Source organism: Ursus americanus, chromosome 33, assembly GCF_024610735.1.
Source record: "Ursus americanus isolate L20-20 chromosome 33, mUrsAme1.1.p, whole genome shotgun sequence".
Lineage (NCBI taxonomy): Eukaryota > Metazoa > Chordata > Mammalia > Carnivora > Ursidae > Ursus > Ursus americanus.
In genome coordinates, this window is record NC_142159.1 from 11,570,917 (window position 1) to 11,577,797 (window position 6,881).

The following is a 6,881-nucleotide window of genomic DNA, read 5'->3' on the forward strand; positions in this document are numbered from 1 at the left end:
GCCTGGCATTACTCTGCACTCCCTGGACACCCGTAGCGCCGCTCTTCTCGCTGCTGCCCACCCCGATAGTTATTACCTTGATGCTTGGTGCTTTGTAATTCCAGTTAACCGGTAAGAGTAGGAATTCCTACATTTATATTTGTTCCTGCAGTTTATGAAATATCACATACGTTATTCTCATTTGGTTTACAAAGCAACTTGGAAAAATAATTTATTCTATAGCCACTTTTTAGACGAGGTAACTGAAGCTCCCAGAGGGGAAGGGGCTATCCTTGGTAAAGTCCTATAGCGAGTTTCTGGTGCGGCTATCACTGACATCTATTAGGTACCTGCTGTATGCTATGGTTGATGTACAAGCTGGCTTGTAATTTGTTCAATTCTGCAGTAATTACGACCATGAGGTATGGAGGAGGGATAGACGAGCAGATGACTGGAACATATAGAGCTTATTAATTATACGGTTCAAATCTCCCATGTTCTTACTGAATTTTTGTTTGTTTACTTATCTATCAATTACTGAGATTGGTGTGTGAATATAGCCCATGATGGGATGATGGCTTTGTCCAGTTCTCTCTGTAGTGTTTTGAGGCTATGTTATTAGGTGCCTACCAATTTAGAAATGTTCTCTGCCTCCCCCTCTGGGGAACTGAACTTTATCATTATGTTTTGCCCCTCCTTACCTCTAGTGATGCTTTTTGCCTTAATATCACTTGCGTTTATTTATTTAGCCTAGTATTTCTCTTCTCCGACTTTGTCAATCTGTGTTCTGATGTGTAGATCTGCCTTTTGTAAACAGAACATCATTGGATGTTGTTCCTTTGTCCGACATCCTTTATCTCTGAACTCGTTCATTGAGATTTATTTTTATTTATTTATTTATTTTATTTATTTAATTTTATTTTTATTCCTCATCTTGTAATGCACATTGTAGTTTTGTACTTTTTCCCTCTTTTTTTTTCTAAAAAATTTTTTAAAGATTTGTTTATTTATTTGACAGAGTGTGTGTGAGCAGGGGGAGGGGCAGAGGGAGAGAACCTCAAGCAGATTCCCTGCTGAGCCTGAGCCTGACCGGGCTTGATCCCGGGACCCCCCAGGACTGCTGAAACCAAGAGTTGGGTGCTCAACCGACTAAGCCACCCAGGCGCTACCCCTCTCTATTGTTTGAAAGACATTTTGGGGTCGATCCCAACCCTTGCCTCTGTTCATTTAGGTAGTTATAGGCTCTGTGTCTTTCAACTGCTGTGTTGGCCACTCTAACCGAATGCCTAGTCTGCTGAGTTTTCAGTTTCAATTAACGTATTTTTTCATTTTCGGAAATTGTATTTTTTCCCCCAAGTTTACTAGTTCCCACATACTATCAAGCTTCTCTTTTAGTTTTTGAACACATTAAGGTTATTTTGTATTGTGTGTCTGGCGATTCCAATATCTCTGAAGGTCTGTTTCCGCCGTCTCTCAATTCTATCTGTTCTCCCTCACGGTGCCTTGTTACCTTGCGTGTTCTTTTCTACCGTGAGCTGCTCACATTGCCTAGAAATTCATAGGAATTATTTGAGGCCTGTGTTGACATCAAGTTCCTCCAAAGACAATTTGCATTCCTTTCGGTCAGTAATGTGCTGGTAACTGGTAGCTGGTAACCAGCCCACAACACTTTAAATTAAATTCTTTGCCTAAGGATTTTAGGATCACATAAATACTGTGATTTGACTTCAGATTTCATGAGGGAGCTGGCTTACAAATTATGAATTCTTTTTTTTTAAAGATTTTATTCATTTATTTGACGGGGGCGGGCACAAGCAGGGGGAACAGCAGAGAGAGCAGCAGGCTCCCCACTGAGCAGGGACCCTGATGCAAGCGGGGCTCTACCCATCCCAAGACCCTGGGTTCATGACCTGACCTGAAGGCAGACGCTTAACTGACTGAGCCACCCAGGCGCCCTGCAAATTATGAATTCTTAAAGGAAATTTTATTTCCCCCTTTCCCCAGGGCCAAAGGCGATATAAGGAAGTTTTAACTGTCTTCCCTTCTGGGTGCCAGTGTTTGCTCCATATCGGCCCTTGTGCTGTGGTTTAAACCCTCTGGGGTCTCCTATCAGTGTGCCCATCTTGGAGAGGCCCTGGGATTTCTGTCTGCTATGTCCCACACAGACAGGACAGGATGGAGGATGTTATGGTGTCCAGGAGTTGGCAGGCACCCTGAGGGTTAAAAACAATTTGGGTTTTACTTTCCTCTCCATCTCATTTTGGGGCTGGGCGTGCTCCTAACTTTCGTGGCAGCTCAGCGGCATAGTAAAAAAGAATTAAAAAAAAAAAACAAAAAACCCAAACCTCCTTTATACAGCATTTTAATTTTTTTCATCAAGAGGGTCACTTAGGTCTCTAATTCACCATATTGTTGGAAAAAAGTTTAAAACATGGATTTCATGATCACAACTCCTATTTATTTAATGACATTGTTATATTCTTTTTATACATTTTAATGTTATGAGTTTTATATGGTATGACTGTGTATATTATTATTTATAATGATATCATTTAACTCACATTTAACTCACCCAGGGAGGTAGATATTATTTCATCTTATTTTATTTTATTTTAATTCCGGTATAGTTAACATGCGGTGCTGTATTAGTTTCAGTTGTACAATATAGTGATTCAACACTCCCATATTTACTACGGAGAGGTAGACATTATTATCTCTATTTTACAGATGAGGAAATATAGGCTCTGAGTTTTGCCCAAGGTTACACCAATTATACGGCTGAACAGGGACTTAGCCATTGGTGTTCACCCTCCAAGGGGTCCTTAACCTTTGGAAGACATGGACCCCCCTTAAGAATCTAATGAAATCTCTAGATCATCTTCCCAAAAACATACATTGATACAAATACACTAAAATTACAGGCGGGGGGTTGAGATCCTACGAAATCCATGCATGGATCCTACTATAAAGAAGCTGTGCATGTTATAAGGTTGACAGCAGATGCTGGAACAAAAAGACACATCCGTTTTTTAGGTTTGATCACCAGTTCATATTCTCCTGCCTGTCTTCGAAGACCCTTCATATTCTGATCCCACTGTCTTCATCCACTCTCGTTTTCCTGACATGCATTCCCTGAAATAGTCCTTCTGGGCATCTGCATGGTCTCTCTTCAGTTCGTGGCTGGGCTCTGTGCAGTGAGCAGTGACGAAGATCATGGGCTCTCCAGCCTGGGTTCAGATCCTGAGCAAACTGTAGACAAGGGTGGGTTATCTACCCTCCCTGTGCCTCTGTTTCTCTACGTGTAAAATGGTGAACAACGGTAGGTGCTTTGCAGGGCTGTGGGGATTCTACGAGTCAATGCATGTCAAGCACTTAAAGAAGTGCGTGGCTCACAGTAACTGCGGATGCGTTTGAGGCGGGACTCCTGTTCCCCCTACAGAGTGGCTCATTATTAGCTTCCTACAGCTCACCGGCAAACCAGGAGAGGATTCTTGTAAATAAAATAATTTTGTTATTATTTTTTTGAAGCCAAACATTGTCACTTTATCTTTTTTTGTAGTTTCAAGTTTTTATTTAAACTCCAGTTAGTTAACATACATAAGTTCAATAGTTTTGAAAAGTACCTAAAAAAGTCCCGGGCACACAGTGGTGCTAATTTCTTGAAAGGCAGTTTACCTTTTGCCATTTTAAGAGGGCAATAGCGCTCTCTGTCCTCGAGGCCTAGGGCTTCGCTTGTCCCAGTGGAGAGGCAAGAGCTTTGATTTTCAAGTCTCAAGGGCAATGAAATGGCTCAAAGTGTTGAAAGACAGGGGAACAAGCAACCCTACCCACCTCGGCAAAGGTGGAATCTCCTGAGACTGAAGCAATGGACGTATAGCTGATTTCTGTGAGAATTGAGCTCCAATAGTGCCCACGGCAGCGAGATTTCTGATGGGATGGAACGGGCCTATGGCGCCAGCGTCTGAGCAGGGCTGGCCTAGGGATTTGGTTAGTAAGCATCTCAGCGGACAGAGTGCGGACCAGAGGACTTTCTGCAAGGCTGGTAGATGATTCAGGAGAAGTTCCCTCTAATCTTGGCTGTTCTAGAAAGATGAAAGAACATGATGCTTCTTTTTTTTTTTTTTTTTTTAAAGATTTTATTTATTTATGTGACAGAGAGACAGTCAGTGAGAGAGGGAACACAGCCGGGGAGTGGGAGAGGAAGAAGCAGGCTCCCAGCGGAGGAGCCTGATGTGGGACTCGATCCCGGTACGCCGGGATCACGCCCTGAGCCGAAGGCAGACGCTTTAACGACTGCGCTACCCAGGCACCCCGAACATGATGCTTCTTATCTCTTGGTGTCTTTGAGGAAATTTATAGTGATACATTGTGTATTTTGTTTTCTGAACTGAGGGCAGGGATGTGTGACCTACCTTTGTAAATTTCATAATCCTTTCATTAGTAATTTTCCATGTTGAACTGACTCATTGAATCTTAGAACTGGAAGGGCTCTTAGAAATTATTCCTAGTTAGTGCGGACAGTAATTAATATTATGAAGACACCACTCTTTTGGATCCTTTTGGTCCTATGTCCCTAAAAGAAATCCTAAAGTCGGGAAGTTTCTTCTCTAAGGATGGGGCCTAGGCCGAAAGTGAGCCCAGATAAACATGTAATCTATCCTCAAAGAACATTTTCTTCTCCATAGCCCATTGTAGCCTACAGGCACTGACTTTCCTCTGGGAAAGACTAGAAGAACCACTGGTATTGATATGATTCGAGCAGCGGGGTTGAGGGCCCACCAGATCTCATCAGCCTCAGGAAGTCCTGCCTGCTAAACTGGACAAGGCAGGGCCCAGACAAGCCTCTGGGGCAGGCCGATTAGTTTGTGAGCCAGCTGGAGTAGGCCCAGAGCCCCTGCAGAGCAGTGTTCTGACAAGTAGACCTAGACAAGAATGGTTGCCGTTGTCAGTCAGTCAACGCCAGCCTGCAGTAGGCCAATCTGTGACTTAGCCTTCCAAGCTCCTTGGTGTCCATTATTTTCTTTTCAGTGTCCATCCACTCCGTGTACCCCGCAGCCAGAGTTCTCATGCAATGGTTCCTCATGTGACTAGCATAGTGGTTCTTGGTCTTTTGGACTTCTTTAAGAATTTGCTAAAAATTATGAACTGTCCCCAAGGAAAAATGCATATTCACATAAAATTTTGCTTATAATTCTAGTGGGTCCACTGACAAGGCTGGATTCCCTTGTTGGATTCCTGCTTAAGAAGTCCTGTCCTAGAATAATGTCCCTGATAGTGATTTAATGCATTACGTCTTCTGTTTCTCAGAAACACCGCTGCGTTCTGCTCTGAGGCAGGCAGAGTCTGAAAGTGAAGATAGGGACTTGAGTTTGGGGTGGGGTGCTGAAACGGTCCGTGCTGTTGATTGCTTGGAGGTAAGCAAATTAAAAAAAACTACTACATTCTGACTTTTTCTGCCTATCCCACAGTCTGACCAACACTGTTTCAACTGTAATATCTTACCGTTTTCACATTAGAATCACTAATACTTAAAAAATATTAATGTGAGTGCATTACCTACTGAAATTCTCACTTTATTAATATGAGATGGATCCTAGGGATCGGTTTTTTAAAAATTTAAATGACTTTATTGAAGTAGAATTGATGTAAAATAAAGTGCATAAATTTAAGTACAGTTCGGTGAATTCTGGTATATGTATGAAACCTACGAACATACCCATCATCCCCAAAGTTTCCCCTAAATCACAGGCAAACAGTTTCCTGAGGAGAGGATGTAATGCCTTCATCAGATTCTCCCAAAGGGGAGAAGAAGGAAAGCTACAGCTGAAGCCTGGCTCATTGAGAATCCACTCATTCATTCGACACATTGTCAAAATCAGAACACAATTAACATAAATGGCTACCATTTGAGAACTTAATGTGCCAGGTATTACGACAGGCACTTTACACGTATTATCTCCGACCCTTACAAAAATTCTGAAATGTACGTATCATCATCCAATGTACCATCTCCGTTTTGCAGATAAGGAAACTAAGGCTCAGAATGAAGTGACTTGACCAATGCCACTAAATTATGTAGGTATTTGCAAAAGCTAGTGTTTAATAGGAGATCTACTACAGCGAACCTATCCTGTAGCCGCTCCGCCATGATGCCTTCCATAATACCAAGCTGCCTAACTTCTCAGAACGAGCTAAGCTTGAAATATCAGGACTGAGCAGGAAGTGAAAGAGCGAAGTCAAAGACACCTTTTTTTTTTTTTTTTAAACAATTCCCTTCTAACCAATGAGAAATCATTGCAAAAGAGAAAGTACTGCCTTTAAAAGACGCAAGACAGCACTGTGCGCTCAAGAGGTGTGGTGGGGAGGTTTTCTCAAGTAGGAGTTATTATCTAACCACAAACCAACTGTCTATCATTACACTGCATTTTAGAGGACATCTGGGATTGGTTGACTAAGAGAGCAACATTTGAATTTAAAGACAAGACCAAAACAACCAGGGGTCATTCCTCCCCTGAGAAAGATAAAGCTTTATTGTCAGAGAAAACTCCAACTGGCTTCTGAGATTAGGTACTAAAACCCTTATACCATTACCTCACTAACTGGTGTATTACTATTCATTTCCTTGTCAAGAAACCAGTCCCTATTTTAAGGAAAACCCACCGAAAAGATACATAAAAACCACGTGAAGGCTCTTTGTAAACTGCAATGGATTACAAAAAAACTAGTAAATGCAAATATTTATAGTTTAAGATGCAATTAAAATTAATCTCTAAATAGAAAGGAAAATCTGCCTGTCTACAAAGGCTATGCCAGGATGACGTGGCAGTCAGAAGCAGCCACAATTCCTGGTGCCTGTTTTCCTATTTGTCACTAGATTACGTGTAGCATTAATGTTTTCTGTC